This window comes from Bos indicus x Bos taurus, chromosome 14 (assembly GCF_003369695.1).
Source record: "Bos indicus x Bos taurus breed Angus x Brahman F1 hybrid chromosome 14, Bos_hybrid_MaternalHap_v2.0, whole genome shotgun sequence".
Lineage (NCBI taxonomy): Eukaryota > Metazoa > Chordata > Mammalia > Artiodactyla > Bovidae > Bos > Bos indicus x Bos taurus.
Window position 1 is genome coordinate 20,070,169 of NC_040089.1, and position 19,204 is coordinate 20,089,372.

Genomic DNA, 19,204 nt, shown 5'->3' on the forward strand with positions numbered 1-19,204 from the left:
CAAGGAGGCGCCCGCAGACCCATCTCAGCTTGTTATGTCCCACGTTCTTGGAGCCGTGAATCCAGCAAAAGTCGGGGTGGGGGAAGATATTTTAATCAGAATCACCATCAGGTTAAAAACAATGTTCAGAAAGTATGGCCACAGTGTGCTTGAAGTCGGTGGCTGGTAGCAACTTGTGAGAAAAAGAAACTGATTCCTGTTTTCTTTTTCTTATAACTCAGCAGTGAGGACCATGTAGGCTGCCGGCGATCAGAAATAAATGTCTAACTTGGATTTTGCACAGTTGGGCCCTGCTCCACAGCACACTGCCTGCCCACTGGCTAGCCCGAGTCCTGCAAGCACAGCAGAGGGGTGCCGACCGGAGATGGCTATGGGGTCCCTCCAGGGCTGTCCTGGGAACCTGTTGGTTTGCAGGACCCCTGGTTAGCCAGCAGCCTCTCTTGCTGCCTGTTCACTGTATTCCAGAACAAAAGCGCATCTAGTTTCTTTTTTTTTTCCTGGGGCATTTTATTCTTTTATTCCTTCTGCTTCCCCTCTTTCTTTCTCTTGTTTTTACAATCTCCTTGTAATGACTAATTGGCAGTGTTTCCCGGCTTTTTTTATGTTTCTCTTGCTCTGGTTACAAGTCGTACTAACCCAGCAGTATCCACAGGGACCAATAGACAGCCAACATTCCCAGTGATATACTGCGCTCCCTGTTCTTTAAAGTGTAGCACATTTACAGGGAAATGCACACGGCGCGGGGGCCCACTCCCAGGGTCGCTGGCGTTGCGCTCGAGGTCCCTGCTCTACGCCCTGTGGGTGCGCCCCCTCCCCTCACAGCCCCTCCCTTCGCCTCCCCCAGCTCCCCCTTTCCGCTCACCCCCTCTCCGGAGACCTCTCCCCACATGGCCCCTCCCCGCGCGCACTCCTTCCCCATGCAACCACCTCCTAGCGCCCCCTCCCTGCGACCCCTCCCCGCGCGCCCCCTCCCCGTGCGCCCCCGCGGTCCCTCCTCCGCGCGCCGCGGTCCCTCCTCCTCTCGCCGCCTCTGTGCGCCCGCGGGGCCGCCTCGGTGCCCGTTTACTGCGCGCGGCAGCCACTCTGGAGCCGGCGCACATCTGGATGGAGTCAGGCCCAGCGCCCGGGTCGGCGCCCAGCCAGTCCCCACCCGCTGGATTTCCTGATGTAAACAGAGCAAGAACACAGCAACTCTGCTGAATGTGTCACGCGGCGCTCTTTATCTGCTTGGGGTCAAGACGGCGACTTAGAAAAACAGAAGCGTTGCTTTGAATTTAAACAGCTAAGAGCCAGAGCCGAGACTGGTCTGCAGGGGGGAGGGCGAAGGCCTCCAGACCCACCTCCCGCTTTTGTGCCTACTTGTTCCACTTTATGGTAATTTGGGGGCTAATTTCATTATCTACAGCCGAATTGGAAACAAGATGCTGTTTCTGCTAATGGTGCTGAAGGCCTGTATGACTTTGTGTGCAGTGGGTAGAACCTTCCACCCCGCCGCCCCCAGCCGCCCCCGCCGCTCTCAAAGCGCGTTGTGACGCTGATTCTCGCAGCCGGAAGCCTCCTGCCCTGTTTCTGAGAGGGCCGCATCGCTCTCTGTCACGGAGCGCCGGCCAGGAGCGCCTTTCCTTCCTGGGTTCCCAGAAGGGCCCAGGCCGGGGCTGGAGGGTAGACTTCCGACCCCGCTCGGCGGGTGGACGTGCTTCCTTGGCCGGTTCTGGCCCCGTGGTCTGCGCCCGGGTGCCTGGCTGGCCCTCGTCTTTGCCTGGAGCTGGTGGTTCCTTCTCTCCTCTGGCAGGGAATAAGGGCTTAAGGATTTGGGGTTCTGAATATTCATTAGCTAGAAACCAGCCAGCTATAAACCATGACAAAGTCATTTTGAAAAGATGGTAAAGAAGGAAAATAGAAAATGATGGCGGAGCTTGTGTTGTCTTCACCAACAAGTAACACGAAGTGTAGGCGGTTTCCACCTCAGTCCCAAACTGTTTCACCGCCGGGTCTGGCGATCTGGCCGGGGGCGTTGTCCTGGCCAGGGTTCCCTGGCCCCGAAGCCGGGACTTTTTTTTTTTTTAAGTCCTTAAGTGGAACTGAGAAGGAGCTGCGCTTGTCTCAGGGCAGGCTTGGCGGTGGGGATGGGGCAGGCTGACTAGGGCCGGTAGCGTTTCCGCGGAGCAGCTTCCGGGGGAATTTTGTCTAAACGTTTGAGGTCAATGGGCCCAGGCGGTGGCTGGACGTCAGGGCGCTGGAATGTTGAGGAGCCTCGGATGCATCACAGTGCTTTGAATAGGCTACCAGGGCACTGTTTCCTCCCACAGACTGTATCTTGATGAATTTGCCAGAAATTGGGCCAAGACTCACAGAGAAGACCGAGGTCCAATTTGGCGAATTGGCTGTTAGTGGCTCTGCTTGGTGGTTTGGTTAAGAAGATGGAGCCAAAACCCAGAGTGAGAATGAGGTTCCTTTAGAGCCGCCAAAGGCAGACGTAAGGTTCAAGGTTCGTCTGATTCGCCCCACCCTGTGCTCTCTTTACCTGTTGAAACGTTGATGGCAGGATTCTGCAGTGGCTTCCTGTGATGGAGGGGTCCGGCCTTTCAGAGGTCTGGCTGCGAGTGCGGGACTTCTCAGTTTATTCATAAAACAGTTGCTTCTCCCTTTTCACACATTAGATTTTTACCGAAGTTTCAGGGGACAGGCAGGAGGTTCCAGAGAGAAGAGACCAGCGTGGCCCCTCTCTTGCTTACTTATTCCAGCCTCAGTTTGCTCATCTCTAACGGATAAGGAAATCTCCTTCTCCAGGTTAGCGGGTGTTATGGTAGGTGATGCGTGTGAGGTCACTGCCTGTTAACCAGGGTTACTACACAGGGGTTTGTAAGAAAGGCTTTTATGTTGCAGTTGGGTTTAGTGGTTCTGAATTTTTGTTAGTTCCTATCTATTATAGACACGAAGACTTGGGAAGACTTTCTGACCTTACGTCCTCCATTCCACACACTCACCTTGTGTTTTCCAGGAGCTCCTTGATTTAATGATGGAACAAAGCATTTGAAATCAGGAGCGCACCACATTTTCCTGCTGTGCTCAGGGACCAGCAGGAACCTGTGTGTGTGTGTGTGTGTGCACGTGTGTGTGCTCAACACCGGTCCTATCACAGCTGTTTTACTTTAATTGAAACTTTTATTAAGGAGGCTGCAGATTCACATGTGGTTGAGAGGGCTGTGTACTCTTTACCAGTTCCCCCCAATGGTAACAGTTTGCAAAGCCACAGAAGGATGCTCAGCCAGGACATTGATATTGACACAGCTCACTCACCTCAATCTGGTGACTTGCACTCAGTGTGTGCCTATTTGTTCCACACATAGCTGTATCCATGTGTGGGTCGTGTGGACACCACCGCAGTCCAGACACTAAAACAGTTCCACCAACACAGGGTCCCTCTGTGGCCTTTTGTGGCCACATGCCCCCCTCCTCCCGTCCCAGTTCTTGGCAACCACCAATCTGTCCTCTGTTTCTAAAATTCTACCCTCTGCATGGTCCTTTGGGGACTGTTTTTCTTGCTTAGCATAATTCTTTGGAGATTCATCCAAATTGTTACACGTATTAGTAGTTTGTTCCTTTTTATTGCTGAAAAGTATTCTGTGGTATGACTTTTCTGCAGTTTTTATCCATTCACCTGCTGAATGACATCTGGGCTGATTCTAGTTTTAGGCTATTACAAGTAAACCTGACATATTATTTGTGTACAGGTTTCTGTGTGAATGTTAGTTTTCATTTCTCTGCTATAAATGTTCAGAAGGACCACTGATGATTTGTATGGTAGTTTAATGCTTAGTTTCAAAGAAACTGCCGAATTGTCCTCAAGACTGTGCCATTTTACCTTCCAGCCAGCGATGTATGAATGACCCAGTTTCTCCACATCCTGGCCAACCGTTGAGTGTTCTCGTAAGTGTATAGTGGCCTCGTTGAGGCTTAAATGTTCATTTCCTTAATGCTCAATGATGTTGACTATTTTTCCCTCATGCTTGTTTGCTGTGTATGTATGTTCTTCAGTGAAATATCACTATGCTTCATGCTCATTTTCCGATCGCATTGTTATTTTTTTTACTGTTAAGTTTTGAAAGTTCTTTCCATATTCTAGATACTGGTCCTTTGTCACATGCTGGATTTGCCAACACCTCTTCTCCATCTGTAGCTCATCTTTTCATTCTCTTCACGTAGACTTTCACAGAGCAAAAGGTTTTAATTTTGATGGGGTCCAATGTATCGGATTTTCCTTGTATGGGAGTGCTTTTGGTGTCAAGTCTAAGAACTCGTTGTTTAACCTTAGAGACTGAGGATTTCTTCTGCGTCCTTTTTATGAAAGGTTTGTAGTTGTACATTTTACACTCAAGTCTATGACCTAGTTTGAATTAACTTATATATAAGACGTGTGGGGTGAGTTCCCTCCCCTCCTGTCCAGTTTCATCAGAACCACTTCTTGAGAAGGCTTGCTTTCCTTCTCTGAGTCACTTCTGCACCTTTGTCAAACCTCAGCTGAGAATATTTATCTGGCTGTGTTTCTGGGCTCTTCTGTTCCTTAGATCCATGTATCTGTCTCACTGTCTCCCAATAGGACTCTTTGTGATTACTGTAGCTGTGTTATATGACTTGACGTCAGATTAACTGTTTCCTCCCACCTTACTCTTCTTTTTCAAGTGATTTTACGTTTGTGCCTTTCCATAACAAGTTTAGAATTAACTTGTATATCTACAAAAAGTGTTGCTAAATTTGGATAGGAATTGAGTTAAACCTATAGATTCCTTTGGGACTTTACATTTTTATGATGTTGAATTTTCCAGTCCATGAATGTGGTATGCCTCAATGTTTGTTTGTCTTCTTTCATTAGCACTTTGTTTCATTAGCATACACGTTGTAATTTTTAGCGTACACTTTCTGTACATGTTTTGTTACATGTATATAAAAGTATTATGTTTTCTTTGTAGTTATTACAAATGGTTATTTGTTTTGAATTTAGTAATTTAATGTTCATTGTTAGTATGTAGAAATGTTACTGATTTTTGTGAGCTGATCTTGTATCTTGTGACCTTGCTATACTTACTTTTTGCTTCTAGGATCTTTTTTTGTAGATTCTTTTGGACTTTTACAACAGACAATCATGTCATCTACAAATATAGTTTAACTTCTTCCTAATATCTTTTATTTTTCTTGCCACTGCAGTGGCAGAACTTCCAGTGCCATATTGAATGACAGAGGTAGAGCCTTGCCTTGTTCTTGATTTTAGTGGGAAAGCACACATCCTTTCACCATGAAGAATGATCGTAGCTGTAGATGCTAGATGCTCTTTGTCAAGTTGAGATCATTTCCCTCTCTTGCTGATTTCCCTTTATTATTATTATTTTTTTTATCATAAATGAGTGTAGTGTGTTAGTTGCTCTGTTGTGTCTAGCTCTTTGTGATGCCACAGACTGTAGCGTACCAAACTCCTCTGTCCATGGGATTCTCCAGGCAAAGATACTGGAGTGGGTTGTCATTCCCTTCTCCAGGGGATCTTCCTGAGCCAGGGATCAAAAGTGGGTCTCCTGCATTGCAGGCAGATTTTTTACCATCTGAGCCACCAGGGAAGCCCTAAATGAGTGTAATGTTTTATCAAATGCTTTCTCTGCATCAAATAATAGGTTTGTTTTCTTTTGCTTTTTGATATAGAGGAACTAAAAAGCCTCTTCATGAAAGTGAAAGAGGAGAGTGAAAAAGTTGGCTTAAAGCTCAACATTCAGAAAACTAAGATCATGGCATCTGGTCCCATCACTTCATGGGAAATAGATGAGGAAACAGTGGAAACAGTGTCAGACTTTATTTTTTTGGGCTCCAAAATCACTGCAGATGGTGATTTCAGCCATGAAAGTAAAAGACGCTTACTCCTTGGAAGGAAAGTTATGACCAACCTAGACAGCATGTTCAAAAGCAGAGACATTGCTTTGCCAACAAAGGTCCATCTAGTCAAGGCTATGGTTTTTCCAGTGGTCATGTATGGATGTGAGAGTTGGACTGTGAAGAAAGCTGAGTGCCGAAGAATTGATGCTTTTGAACTGTGGTGTTGGAGACAACTCTTTTGAGTCCCTTGGACTGCAAGGAGATCCAACCAGTCCATTCTGAAGGAGATCAGCCCTGGGATTTCTTTGGAAGGAATGATGCTAAAGCTGAAACTCCAGTCCTTTGGCCACCTGATGCGAAGAGTTGACTCACTGGAAAAGAGTCTGATGCTGGGAGGAATTGGGGGTGGTAGGAGAAGGGGACGACAGAGGATGAGATGGCTGGATGGCATCACCGACTCGATGGACATGAGTCTGGGTGAACTCCGGGAGTTGGTGATGGACAGGGAGGCCTGGCGTGCTGCAATTCATGGGGTTGCAAAGAGTCGGACATGACTGAGTGACTGAACTGAACTGAACTGATGGTAGAATATATTGATTGATTTTCAAATACTGACTAGCCTTGCATATTTGGAATAATCCCAGTTGGTCACTTTGTATTGTTCTTTCTATACACTATTGGATTTAATTTGCTGATATTTTCTGAGGATTTTGTGTCTAGGTTCATTAGTTATATTGATTGATAGACTTGTATCACTGTCTTTGTCTAGTTTTGGTTTCAAGATAGTACTGACATCAGAAAATGAGTTGGAAGTGTTTCTTCCTTTTTCATTATCTGGAAGAGATTATATAAGATTAGTTTTAAACTTTTCTCTTGTAATTTTCTTTGATCTGAAGTCTACATTATTAGCTATTAATAGAGTTATTACTCCTTATTTTTAAAAAAAATAATGTTTATATATTTATTTCCGTATTTTTTGCTTTCAACATGCCTGTGTCATTACATAAGAAGAGAGATTGTTTTGGTAAAAGCAATGTACATTTGGAGCATGTTTATTTTTCCAGTCTGTTAATCTGTATCTTTTGATTAGTGTATTTGGACAATTTGCATTTAAGGTGGTTTCCAGGTATATTAGTGCTTAAAAGGACTGTTTTATTATTTGTTTTCTCCAGCTCTTGATCCTGTATTTCTTTGCATTTTTCCTGGTACATTAGCACTATTTTAGGATTCCCAAAGTGATTTATCATTATTTTAGTGTGTGTCTAAAGGTTTTGTAGTGGCTGCTCTGGGTACCCAGATATACATATGTGACTTGTAACACTTAACTGGTATCAATATTTTACTATTTTCAGGAGTGAAAACTTCACATTCATTTAGTTGCTTTTTCCTTCCTTGCTTTTAAATAATTTGCTCTTATGAATTAGAACGTGTTATGATTTCTGGTTTATCATTGAATGTAACTGATAAAACTTGAGAGCAGGATAGTCTGTTGTGTGTGCGCATTTCTAATCTTTCTGTTGCTCCTTCTTCCTTCCCAGTTCTTCCTTCTATCATTCCCTGTCTGCTTGAAGGAGCTTGTTTAGTAGATCTGTAAGGGTAGGCCTGTTGTTCAGTTGCTAAGTCAGGTCTGACTGTTTTCGACCCCCTGGACTACTATTAACTGATTCATGAATGTTTCCCTTTCTGCGAAGTTTGTTTGAACTTGGTACCGTGCTTGCCTGTTTAGCATCCAGGCTTTTTTCATAGAGGCAAAAACATGCTTCTGGGCGGGTGCCTTCACTTTCATATTATAGCTCTGTTTTAATTTAATGGCCTGACACCCCGGGGCTATGATGGTTGTGTTACCTGCACTTCCCAACAATGTCGATGTTCAGAGAAGATTAACTGGAAATTTGCTGTGAGTTTCAATCTGTTGTTTCAAAAGGCATTCATGTTTACAGCAAATTGCTTTTAAAAAGTCACTGATGAAACTCCTCTTTGCCATTCAGGGAAAGACCTGAAGAAAAATTAGTGCATTGTGTTAAGAATTACCCGTTGCGGTGTCTACTGAACAGCTGTTAGGATAGAATTCATTTTGCCTCCCCAGTTTTTACTTTAGTATTAATTTTCAGTTATACAAGAGTCTTGAAGCAGATGATGCTTTTGGTTAAGCAATTCATGGGTCAGTGACCTGTTAAGTAATTTGTCTCTGAATCTTCAGTTACTTCAGTAACATTTCTGCCTATTCTGAGAAGGCTATTTAAACCAGTTAGTTTTTCTCTGAACTATCAGACTTAAAGTTGCTGTAAATGAATGTTGCTTTTTACTCATATGAATGGAACCTGCCTTAAAACCCTCAACTGGTATCCACCATGTGATGTCCTGCTCGCGTGCACAAGACTCCAGACAGTGTTTCTATAAATGTGTTTTATTTTAAAAAAGCTGGAGACTTTTTCACTTATGGAGTTGTTTCCATGTTGTTACTGAAAGAAAATTCAGAGTAAGGCATTTCTTGGAAAACTAATGCTGGAACTGTATTAGTGATCTAGATAACTTCCCAAATAACTCAAAATATTTTACAATATTTCTTTACCTGCCTTTTTTTCCTACTAGAAAAATCAAGGCCATTGATCCTACAGAGAGACACCTCAGAGATCTCATGGGTTTGGTTCTAGGCATCCCAATGAAGCAAATACCACGATACAATGAGACACTCACGTGTTTTGGTTTCCCAGTGAACATAAAAGTTGTTTATTCTATATTGTAGTCTATTAAGTGTGCAACACTAGTACATCTGAAAGAACAATGTGTGTAGCTTAATTTAAACATACCTTCTTGGTAAAAAATGCTCACCATGAGCTGACAGTACAGAGTGGCTGTAAATCTTCAATTTGGAAAAAACATAGCATCTCCTTCGAGGCACAAAAAAAGTGCACTCGTGGTTCTTTCGTCCAGGTGGGACACGCCCATAACCTGGACATTCCATTGCAGTGGTGCCGACGCACCGCCGTGAATTTCAGAGGGACGCAGGAGAACCAAGAGAAGTGATTTAGAGCTGGCTGTCTAATGATATGGACGGCGGCTGTTGTGAGAGGCTTAGCCGGCCAGACAAGAGGCCCGAGGTCAGATTAGAGACGGAAGATGCATATTAACTTGGCCTTGAGGCCCCAGACAATGAGGAAGCGGTCCCATGGGTCAATTTCTGGGTGTATCTCTGTCAAAAGATATTTTTCATGAAAAGGTGAAAGCGAGATTCTCGTAGTGGTGTAAACATCAACCCGTGTTGAAGATTTTGTCTTACTCTTTGACCACTGAGGAAACCAGGCAGGCGTTAAAAATGGTCCAAAGGAAAGGTGAAAAGCCCAAGTTTATTTGGAGTAAGTTTGTGTAGGCAAAACTGATTTTTTCTGCAGGAACAGTGAACTCTACTGAAATTCCACAGGACAGCTGCAGTTTGCATACCCATCCTTCTCCGCAGTTTTTGAAGAGATGTAAAATAGCTGGCTGACAGCAAGCCAGGTGAAAAGTCAGGCTGTTTGGAGGAGTGTGCTGTGGACTTGCAGCGTTGTCATCAAAGAACATTTTTTCCTCTCGTGTCTGGGTTTATTCTGCTGCTCTACACTCATCACCACCGCCCCCCCCCCCCCAAAAAAAAAGTGAATTGAACCAGAGAAGGGAGCACAAAACAATCCTTCTGCTCCCTGGGAACAAACCAAACAAGTGAATATACATATTACTTTGGAATGTGAGTTACAGTGGAGTGGGCATTCCGTTCTCAGTTATGCCATTTTATTGCTCTGCCAGCGAGACTCTTTCAAGCCCAGTGAGTTACTGAATGAATCCTGCCTGGTGCAGGAAGATAGAATCCACCAATCAGAAAGTAACAAAGAAGTAGATAAAAGAAAGTGAGGGACTGAACTGAAAATACAGTAACAGAAATAGATAAGAGTCACAACGTCACATCCTGCAGAAGAAGAGTATGGACTGCAGCATCTTTTCACTCGCCTTCTGATTGCAGAGTCTTCCTATCTCGTCTCAGAACCACGTCCCGCTGGCCCCTGTGGACGGTGGGGGAGGTAGACGCCCACAGTGGAGGAAGGGACTTCACACCCTGGCTTTGCTGCCAACAAGCCACGAGTCTGGGCAACTGGCGGCTTGCTAAAGGCAGGTCAGACGGGTCATGTCTGAAAGGGGGCGTGTTCTGGCCCTCTGGTGAGGATTCAGAATGTCTTTCCTAAGCACCAGTGAAAACTGAACAAGGCCACAGATGTAAAGCTTGGACATGAGATGCCCGGTAGATGATGTCAGGGCCTCCTGGTTACTGTTGTTACTGGTGACTCAGCAGCTTCCCACAGGGCCTGCGGCCGGGAGGAGAGAGGATGCTCATCCCACCCCTCCCGTGGGTGCCCCGCTGCACCTGAGCAGGGGACGGGGAAGGGCCCTTGGGGGTCTGTTCGGGACCATTTACTGGAGGAAGATGTGGCCCGCCTGTTGATGACCGAAGCCTTGTAAACACTCCTGCAGCCCGAGAGATGGGGGAACGTGTGACTCCTGGAGCCTCCCTGTTGTCACGATGAGATGACATGTCGGTTTCATTTCAGACTGTTCTGAAGGAGACTGAGCCAAACATTCAGGGCCTGCAGGCTGGTGGAAAGGTGACTGGGGCAACCCTGGCTTCCCCGCATCCATAGGACTCAGGGTAGAGTCTCGTGGCCAAGCACGGAGAAGCCCTGGGCGGCTGAGAACAAGCCTCCTGCTCATCCAGGCCTGGCTCAGCGAGCTCGGGGGGAGGCAGAAGGGCAGCTGGTCCTTGGTGTGTCCCTGGGGAGCTGGCAACACCCCTCTTTCCTTCCATGTGTACCCCCAAGGCTTGGGGCCAAACCTGAGGAGGAAGTGCTTCTCCCCTTTGGGCTGCAGCCCAGCCTGTGGTCAGAGATGCTGCTCCTGGTGTGAAGGACACACAGCCGTGGTTTCTGGACCTGGTGGCCTTGGGCTGAGGGCTGATGGGAGAGTAGGGGTGCCTGGGCTGGCGGGGCAGGCAGAGCCCCGTGTCTATCCGGAAGGAGGGCTGTCCCAGCGAGGCAACCCTGGATTTAAACTCAGGGACCAAGGTCCAGCTGTGGCCACCTGCTTGAGTGTCCTTTCTAGTGAACCCTGCCCTGCATGCTTGGCCATTCTCTCTGTGGTTTCCTTGTGTGTGGAGGGGATTGACATTGGGAAAGATTGAAGGCAAAAGGAGAAGCGGGTGGCAGAGCATGAGATGTTTAGATAGCATCACTAATTCAATGAACATGAATTTGAACAAACTCTAAGAGACAGTGGAGGAGAGAGGAGCCTAGCATGCTGCAGTCCATGGGGTTGCAAAGGGTTGGACATGACTTTGTGACTGAGCAACAACAACAACAGCTGAGACAGTGAACCGAGCCCGGTGAGCATGCGAGTCCTGGGTGTGGACCGAGCCCCTCACTGCCTGACCCCACCGAAACAAGGAATTAGGGGGGAAATTTGTGAAATTATCTGGCACTGAGCAAGTGCCCAATGGAAGTGAATTAATTTTTTTGACTTTGCCAATGCCCAGTGTTGATGTGAGTTCTTCTAGAAATTCAGTTCTGAATTCCTAATAAATAGGACGTTTATCATCTTTATCTGTTGTATTGTCCAGTTGCCCAGTTGTGTCCAACTCTGCAATCCCGTGGACTGCAGCATGCCAGACTTCCCTGTCCCCTACTCTCTCCTGGAGTTTGCTCAAGTTCATGTCCATTGCATCGGTGATGCCATCCAGCCATCTCACCTATCATATTATTTGTAAATTACTAACAACCAGTTCTTCCTTGAGAACCCCTGCCTGCGCTCTGCCGAGACACAGAGCTGGAACCGGCACGACTTTGTGCTCCTCCTGATTGCAGAGCATGGTTTTATTTTTCCAGGAATGTCTTGCTCAAGCAAATGGCCTGACTGTTCTTCCCGGGTACTTCTGTGGACGCATCCACACTCACACCGAGAGTCAAGCATCGCTCACTGAAAATTCTGGTTCTCTGGGCTGTGCAGTCAGGGTCCTCACCGGCCCTGCTCCCCCAACCTCAGCTCTGGCCTGTCAGCTGGTTGAGTCTGTGGCATTTGGAGCAGGTTTGATGTCCTCTCCACATGCTGGATGGTTCAGAGAAGTTGCAAGATCTAGAATTTGAAAAACGTCTGGATTTTGCATTTTACATCTTAAACTATTGTTGCAGTTCTGGATTAAGATTTATATATTTGAAAATATTTCAGCTTCTTGAGCTCCTTCTAAATTAAGTGCGGCATTTTTTTCAAAGTTCAACATACACCTATTCTGTTTTTTAAGAAGTAGCCTCTAGCCGTTGACTGGCCACTGATGGATGAATCCCTCATGGTCTGTAGTCCTCACAGCCCCTGACGGGGTGTTGTCTTCAGTCGCACCTGGAGACCCTGCCCTCTGGACAAAGGCCTCCCTGGACAGGACGGGCCAGCCCTCCCGTCTCCTTTGCCTCCTCCACAGACACGTCCTGGGCCCGGGTCTCCAGGGGCCGTGGGCTGCCAGCCCTGGGCAGTCAGAAGCTCTATGGGCCGGTCGGGGTCTCCTCTCCTGGCCTCCAACGGCCCCCTTGCTGGCACCCCATCTTCCTGGTGGCGGTGAGAGGCTGTGAGCCTCAGCCCCCGAAGGGAGGGAGGGCACCGTCTCCTCTTTGCCAGTGTTCTCAGGCTTCGCGAGGCTTTCTCAGGAAGCTCCGTGGCTGCAGCCCCTTCTCGGGCCAGTGGCCTCGGGCAGGGTGTGCAGGTGTCCCGTGTCCCCTGCCTGGAGTCAGGAAGTTTCCCTCAGGAGGTCCTCAGCGAGGTCGTCCAGTCCTTCTCCTTGTGGCTTCTCTCAGAGAAACGCTGCATTTTGGTGCCAGAGAACCTCTGCTGGTTCCTCTGGGTGCCCCGGGGAGGGGGGACTGGGATCCTGGGTGTCCGCCTGAGGTGACCTGGTTTTGGGAAACGCATTCAGCTCCCGCTCAAGTGGCCTTTCTTACAACCATGAAGGCATCCACGTGCGCTTCCTGCCTCTCTGTCTCTCTGACTGTCTTTCTCTGCTTTGTCTCTGGCTGCCTCTCTCTGTCTTGCTGTTCTCTCTCTGTCTCTGTCTCCCCGTTCATCTCTGTCTCCGCACTTCTGGAGCCATGTGCCCTGGAGGCAGTTATCAGGAGCTCTGCTCAAGGACATCTGAGTCTTAGGAAAGCAGGCCCTTCTCACCCGTCCAGAGCCTCATCTGGGTCACATAACTTTTCGCTGGGCCTTGGCCAGAGATCACTTTTATTGGGAATAAGTTATTACTGCTAAGTACTGCTTTCTTAATCCTTCTGGATATTTAAGAATCTTCATCAGAAGCAAGTGGGCACTGGTAACTTTTGGTCTTTTCTAAATAAAATAACTTTGTCCAGGTGTAGCAAGTATTTATTCCAGTATCAGGACAAGCTTTCATTGTGTTATTTACCTGGGTGGCAGAGTCAGGAGTTTGGGGATGGGGTGCCCCCAGTGGTCCTCCCTGGGCTCCAGGGGGTGTGATTTGGGGCCATGTGAGTAAACCAGGTGTGACCTTATATCACAGAGGGTGCGTCCACCCAGCGAAAACAAATCTCTGTTTTGGGAACATCCTAAGTTATAGAAACCCCGCGACACTGAAAGAGAATAAAAATTCTTTAAAAATCTTAAATTGAAATATATTTCTTCCAAATAACGTCTTGCATGATACCATCTAAACATTTTGGTTCAGGTTGTTCTTTGTGATGGAATTAACTTTATATTTTAAAATTAGTGGTTTTCTCTGGATCCCCTTCTTCCAGGTCATGGTATCATCGCTTTGATTTCTGTAGAATTTCAGAATTTCTAAGAATTTTCATTTCAGATCCAGGAGTTCTAGTTTCCTTCTTACAGAACAAAACAGCATTTGATAGACTTTTAAAGAATCTACTACTCATGGGATTCTCCAGGAAAGCATACTGGAATGGGCTGCCATTTCCTACTCCAGGGGAACTTCCCCACCCAGGGATTGAACCCACGCCTCTTGTACCTCCTGCATTGGCAGGTGGGCTCTTTACCACTGAGCCTCCTGGGAAGCCCCTTGTCCTCACAAGCACATTCTTTCTACCTTGAGTTACGTAGCCGGGTTGGAGGATGCAGAACCCCCAGGCCTGCTGTGCCCAGGGGTCACCCCTTTGGGGTGGGGTCAGAGGCCTGTCTGCTTTCCTCCCACCCCCGGGAGATTAGATTTGGTGTCTGGCCAAATCCTTGGCTAGAAATCTTGAACAACAGGGCCTTTGCACTAACCGCCAAGTGTGTGGTCATCCCAGCAAATTTTAATGGACTTAACATGACTCTCACACCCCAGATGCCCTACTGAGAGGAGAGTCTGGTTCATCAGTGGACACGTTGGATCAGAGGGGCTCTTTCAGCAGCGTTGGTTCATCAGCACACATGTGGGGTCAGACGCAGCGAGACTGAGCAGTCTTGGCAGTGAAAGTGAAAGTCTCTCAGTTGTGTCTGACTCTGCGACCCCATGGACTTTACAGTCCATGGAATTCTCCAGGCCAGAATACTGGAGTGGGTTGCCTTTCTCTTCTCCAGGGGATCTTCCCAACCCAGGGATCGAACCCAGGTCTCCTGTATTACAGGCAGATTCTTAACCAACTGAGCCACAAAAGTGTGAAGTTGGAGGTCTGACAATGCTGGGTGCTGGGATCTGCTGTGATCTCTTCCCTTCGAGAGGCACCCCTGTCCCCCACCCACCCTGGGGACCACAGGCTGAACTTCCTGGGCCTTGCCCTGCACAGGGGAAGAAAGCCCAAGAGAGGCCAACCTGGCTGCCCTAAGCGCTGTCCCCCGTTGGTGGCCAGTGGCTCTCTGGGCGGGGCTGGCACCTGGAAACCGGAGGACGGCCAGGCGGGTGCGGCCGGGACTTCTGTCTGGGAGGACACAGCAACGGGTGTGACTGCACCATTCGGGCTCTGGACAGAGCAGAGAGAGGAGTGCGTGGCCGGCAGGCGCTCAGGACCAAACAGGAAGGAAGGATGTGCTTGTCAGCCCCCCTTGCAGTATGGACTGCATCCGTGCGTCTGAGCTGGGAGCTGACAAACAGCCCATTGTGCCAGGATGGGGTTAAGTCACCCAGGCAGCTGACTCGGCTTCAGCTTGGAAATGGCGTTTCTCACCTCCTCCACACTGGTCTTTTCAGTTGCTTGCCAAGTTGAAGGGGGAAAAAAAAATCCCTTAATTCTGGTTAGAAGTGTTTCAAACGTTACATAAAGAGGCACTTGGCTGGTTAACTGGCTCAGTTCTGCCTGGGTTTCGTCTCAGGAAGCATTTAAGCTCGCTCCCCAGGACTGCACCCCTAGTAAACACCCTGCTTTAAGGGCCCTCCGCACACGTAGGCTCATTGTTCCTCCTGAGAACCACCAGTTTATAAAAATCACAAACACATTGTGTTTGCTGGAATATCCTGGTCTATGTTTGAAAAGGTGTAATACATTCCAGTTTGAAAACTCAAGTTCTCTAAGATGCTTCTTTTCCTGTAGGTTCTGCACTTTGGCCTCAAGAGAGGCTCAGTCATGTGGGCACGTGGAGAGCCAGTTTGCCCACGTGGTGTGGCACTCTGCATCTGATACATTAGGGGTTTTCATTCATCAGTGAAATTAGGAAATGCCGTGACACTTTCTAATGTTCTCACTAGCTCACTTTTTTTTTTTTTTGCTGCATATTTATAATCGAGTAGACAGGACAAGTTCCAGTCTCCACTAACCACCTAGAGAGGATGTTGAGATTTTAAGCTGTAGAAGTTGCTCTTGGTTTAGCCAGGTTCTTGCAGTCAGAAGAAGTGCTGTGTGCCCTGTTCTGATGGGCTCAGGGGGTGCCATGGCCATGGGCTCTGTGCTTGGTGGTGGGAACACAGCTCCATACCTGGTCTCAGAGCACAGGTGAAGACGTTCTCCCCGTCATGGGGGTAGTCCCTGGGGACAAGGTGCTGGGGTGAACCCGGCCGTGTTGGGGGTCCTCTTCAGCCACTGGTGCTTCGAGTTTGGAGTAGAACCTGCTCCCTGGTGGGCAGGTGGTGCCATGCAGGATTGTTGTGACAAATCCAGTTCCTTCTGATATTCCTCTCCCTCCCCTCCCCTCCCTCTTCCCTCTTCTCCTCCTCTCCCCTCCCCTCCTGCCCCCACTTTCCTCCCCTCCCCCTCCTCTTCTCCTCACCCTCCCATTCAGGAGTTTATTCTCTCTAACTCATTTTCTTGCTCTTTCATTTCAGGCATGATTTGTTTCCTTAGGAATTCCTTCTATAGTACTTGGAGCTTTGTGGATAAAGCACCAGTCAGAGCCGCCCTGTGGAAATGGAGCAAAGGTAATTAGACACACGAGTGTGTGCTCTTTCCTTTGGAGACTGAGTCCTGCAGGCCCTGCTCTAGATCTGTGTGCTCGGCTGTGACGTGGGATGTTAGCGGTGGCGCTGCAGGGCCTTCAGAGTGTTGGGTCTGGGCTGGGCCTGGGTGGGTGGATGGACCCCCGCACCGGTGTCCTGTCAGTTCAGATGAACTACCCAGTCCCAGATCCCGGCTCTTCAAAGCCCAGGGTCAGGTTACGTTTTATAAGAAGAAAGTCAGATTCAAAGACTGGCAGAAGATAACCTAATCTTAACTCAGAGACACTCACAGACGTGCTTTTGATATTTATGTGCTGTATTTTCACAGCACTTTCTATAGGTCGGGACTTAAACCTGGGAGGGTTCCCGCTTGAGCCAGCCTGGATTCCATCCGGTCACAGGCTTAGTCTCTTGGCCTCAGGGTCCGCGGCCCGGACCCTCAGCTTGGAGCCCAGCCCTCATGGGAGCCGCTGCAGGGCCTGTGAGCTAGGCCCTCTGGGTAGAGGCGTCTGACGTGCTGCCTTCACTGAGCCCCTGGCCCAGCCACTTCACCGTGGACAGGACACTGTGCTGTGGTCCCAGGGTCCCCAGGGTGCACCTTGTCCAGTTCGAAGGTCCAGACTGCAGCCTACCCTGTCCCTTTGGATCCCTGAGCATGCAGCGGGCCTGGACCCTGTTGTCTGTCCTCTTCCTGAGAAGCCCAGGCATTTCCCAGAGCACTTGCTGTGAGGAGCTGCCCCACTTGGGCGGCCATGAGCTGGGGACAGAGCTGGGGAGGCCTGGGCGAGAGAGGGGCCAGGCAGCCCGCCGAACCCCTCCTCCTGCAGGCCCAGCCAGGCTCTGATGTCCATGGGGACGCTGCCCCCCTTCCCCAACCCCCGCCCTCATTAGGGAAATGACTGTTTTCCTTGCATTCCAGGCTCTGCCGTTCATGTGAGCCTTTGGGGATCTGTGGGGACAGTGGCAGATGGGGCTGAGGGCGGGGGGAGGAGAGTTGAGGGAGTAAGTAAGTGTCAAGGAATTCATTGTCTGCGCTCCACCTGTTGCTGCTCTGGTCCCAATCAACCTGCTCGCCAGGCTGGAGCCAGCGGACATCTGGAAACACTGCTCTGTTTATAAACTTGGCATGGAGCAGCGCTCGCGGCCTGACCTCCCACACGAATCTGGAAACAATTAGAGAAGATGATAGGCAGGCCCGAGAACGCTCCAGGGAGGAGGAGCCTGCAGGGGAGGGGTGCCCGGGGGAGCCCACGGTGGGTGCGGGAACCGTCCTCGGGTGTGAGGAGCTGGGGTCTGGGAGGGAGGGGGGTAGGGGAAGGGCGCCCGGGGAAGGGGTAGGGAACCAGGGTGGGTGAGGGGGCCAGAGATCTGGTGGGGGAGTGGGGTATGGGGAGAAACGAGGGTTGGGGAGACCTTGGGAGGCCTGGACTCCAGGGAGGTCTGGATGGGACCCTGGGTAGGGTGTTTGCAGCCCCCAGCGGCACCCCCACCCTGGCCCCCAGCCTGCCCTCACTGTGAGCTCAGGACCAGTCCATCATGGACACAGAGAATCCAGGCCTTTCTGGTCCCTGTAAGAAAAACATCACACAGTCTCAGCTCATTTTTTTTAGTTTCGGAAACACATTCTTGAAAAGCACTTTTTAACCACAGGAAGTTTAAGCAATGTGCCATTTTCCCGCAGAAAAACTAAGAGATACTTGAAGTGCAGGGGGCAGTTCTCTAAACAGGGCAACCCTGGCGGCCCGGTGCTGGGCCCTGTGGGGTTGGACCCCGTGGCGCTGGGCCCTGGCAGACAGATGAGTGCCCCGCTCTGAGCTCCGGAGCCAATTTAAGCCAGAGTCTGCAGCCGCAGGAGGTGAATGAGTCTCGTCCTCTTCACTCAAGAAACACTTTTTTCTCTTTCTCCGCAGAGTTGAAATGTGATTCCCAACCTGGAGTGGATGCTCTTTTCACGCTCAGCTGGGTCTCTAACTCCTGAAATATTAATCTGTAAGAGCTGCTGGCAAACCAATCATTGGCACAATTAACAAGCTCCTGGTTGGCCACATAGCCTTGAGGAAGGGAGGTCCCGGGGTTGGGGGTCAGCTGAGCCACTGGGAAGGTGGCCTCCCCCCAGCCTTGGTCCCACTCTGCCTGGTCTCCAGGATCAGCCCGAGTGTGTTTGCTAAGATTTCTGAAAGTTGCTCCAGCCACGATCATACGTCATGTGTCAGCTCACATCCAGGCACTCTCTACTCTCTGAGCACAGAACTTCGAGGCCCAGCCTGGTCCCACCATCCACCCCCTGCGCCTTTCTTCTTTGCATACATGTGTCCTTTATACTCCCTGCTTCTTATGCACTGGTTTCCTTTTAGGACATAGGACAAGTACCATCCAGGGATGTGAAAAATCTAGCCTGAGGCCCCAAACAGAGTGGGTCCTGCTCTCTGGGCAGATCCAGAGCTCCTGAAGATGAAAACCTCGTAAGCCAACTGTGGACTCGGTGCTTTGCTGCAAGAGGATTCATTTGAGCTATAATAAAAAGTAGTGTGTTTATTTAACCCCTGTAAGCTGATCTCCTTGGTCTTCATGAACTGGTTGGGCAGCTAAGGACCCACATTCCTTCCACAGTTAATAAAACTTCATATTTTTCTCTGTATTCATAAATTTAATTGCACTCAGACCCACTTAATCTACATTAGTTTTTGAAACTTTACCTAGATTAAAAAAACACAAGCACTTCTATCCCTCCCCCCGACCCTCTCTGCAACATGCAGCATAATCATCATCTTTAAGTTAGACAATATAAATTGGAAATTTTACTGGTTTTGTCCTTCGGAAATCATCTCCCATCTTTACAATCTTCTGACCTGGGGATTGTAGCAATGTAAAGTGACTTGGTTACAATTCTTCCTAAAATAATACACTTATACTCTAAGTGCTTCTATTTGTTCAACTTGATTAAAACCCCCCAAACAAAAG

General features: G+C 48.7%; 2 long non-coding RNA genes across 2 annotated transcripts; both read left to right on the forward strand.

Moving 5' to 3' along the window:
- The first annotated feature begins 1,017 nt into the window (after positions 1-1,017).
- On the forward strand, positions 1,018-18,881 carry LOC113904154. Its single transcript, XR_003514425.1, has 4 exons — positions 1,018-1,374; positions 16,133-16,225; positions 18,154-18,232; positions 18,598-18,881. It is a non-coding gene; the product is annotated as an uncharacterized LOC113904154 (long non-coding RNA).
- On the forward strand, positions 1,383-5,722 carry LOC113904155. Its single transcript, XR_003514426.1, has 3 exons — positions 1,383-2,488; positions 3,873-3,930; positions 5,692-5,722. It is a non-coding gene; the product is annotated as an uncharacterized LOC113904155 (long non-coding RNA).
- Positions 18,882-19,204: the final 323 nt, after the last annotated feature.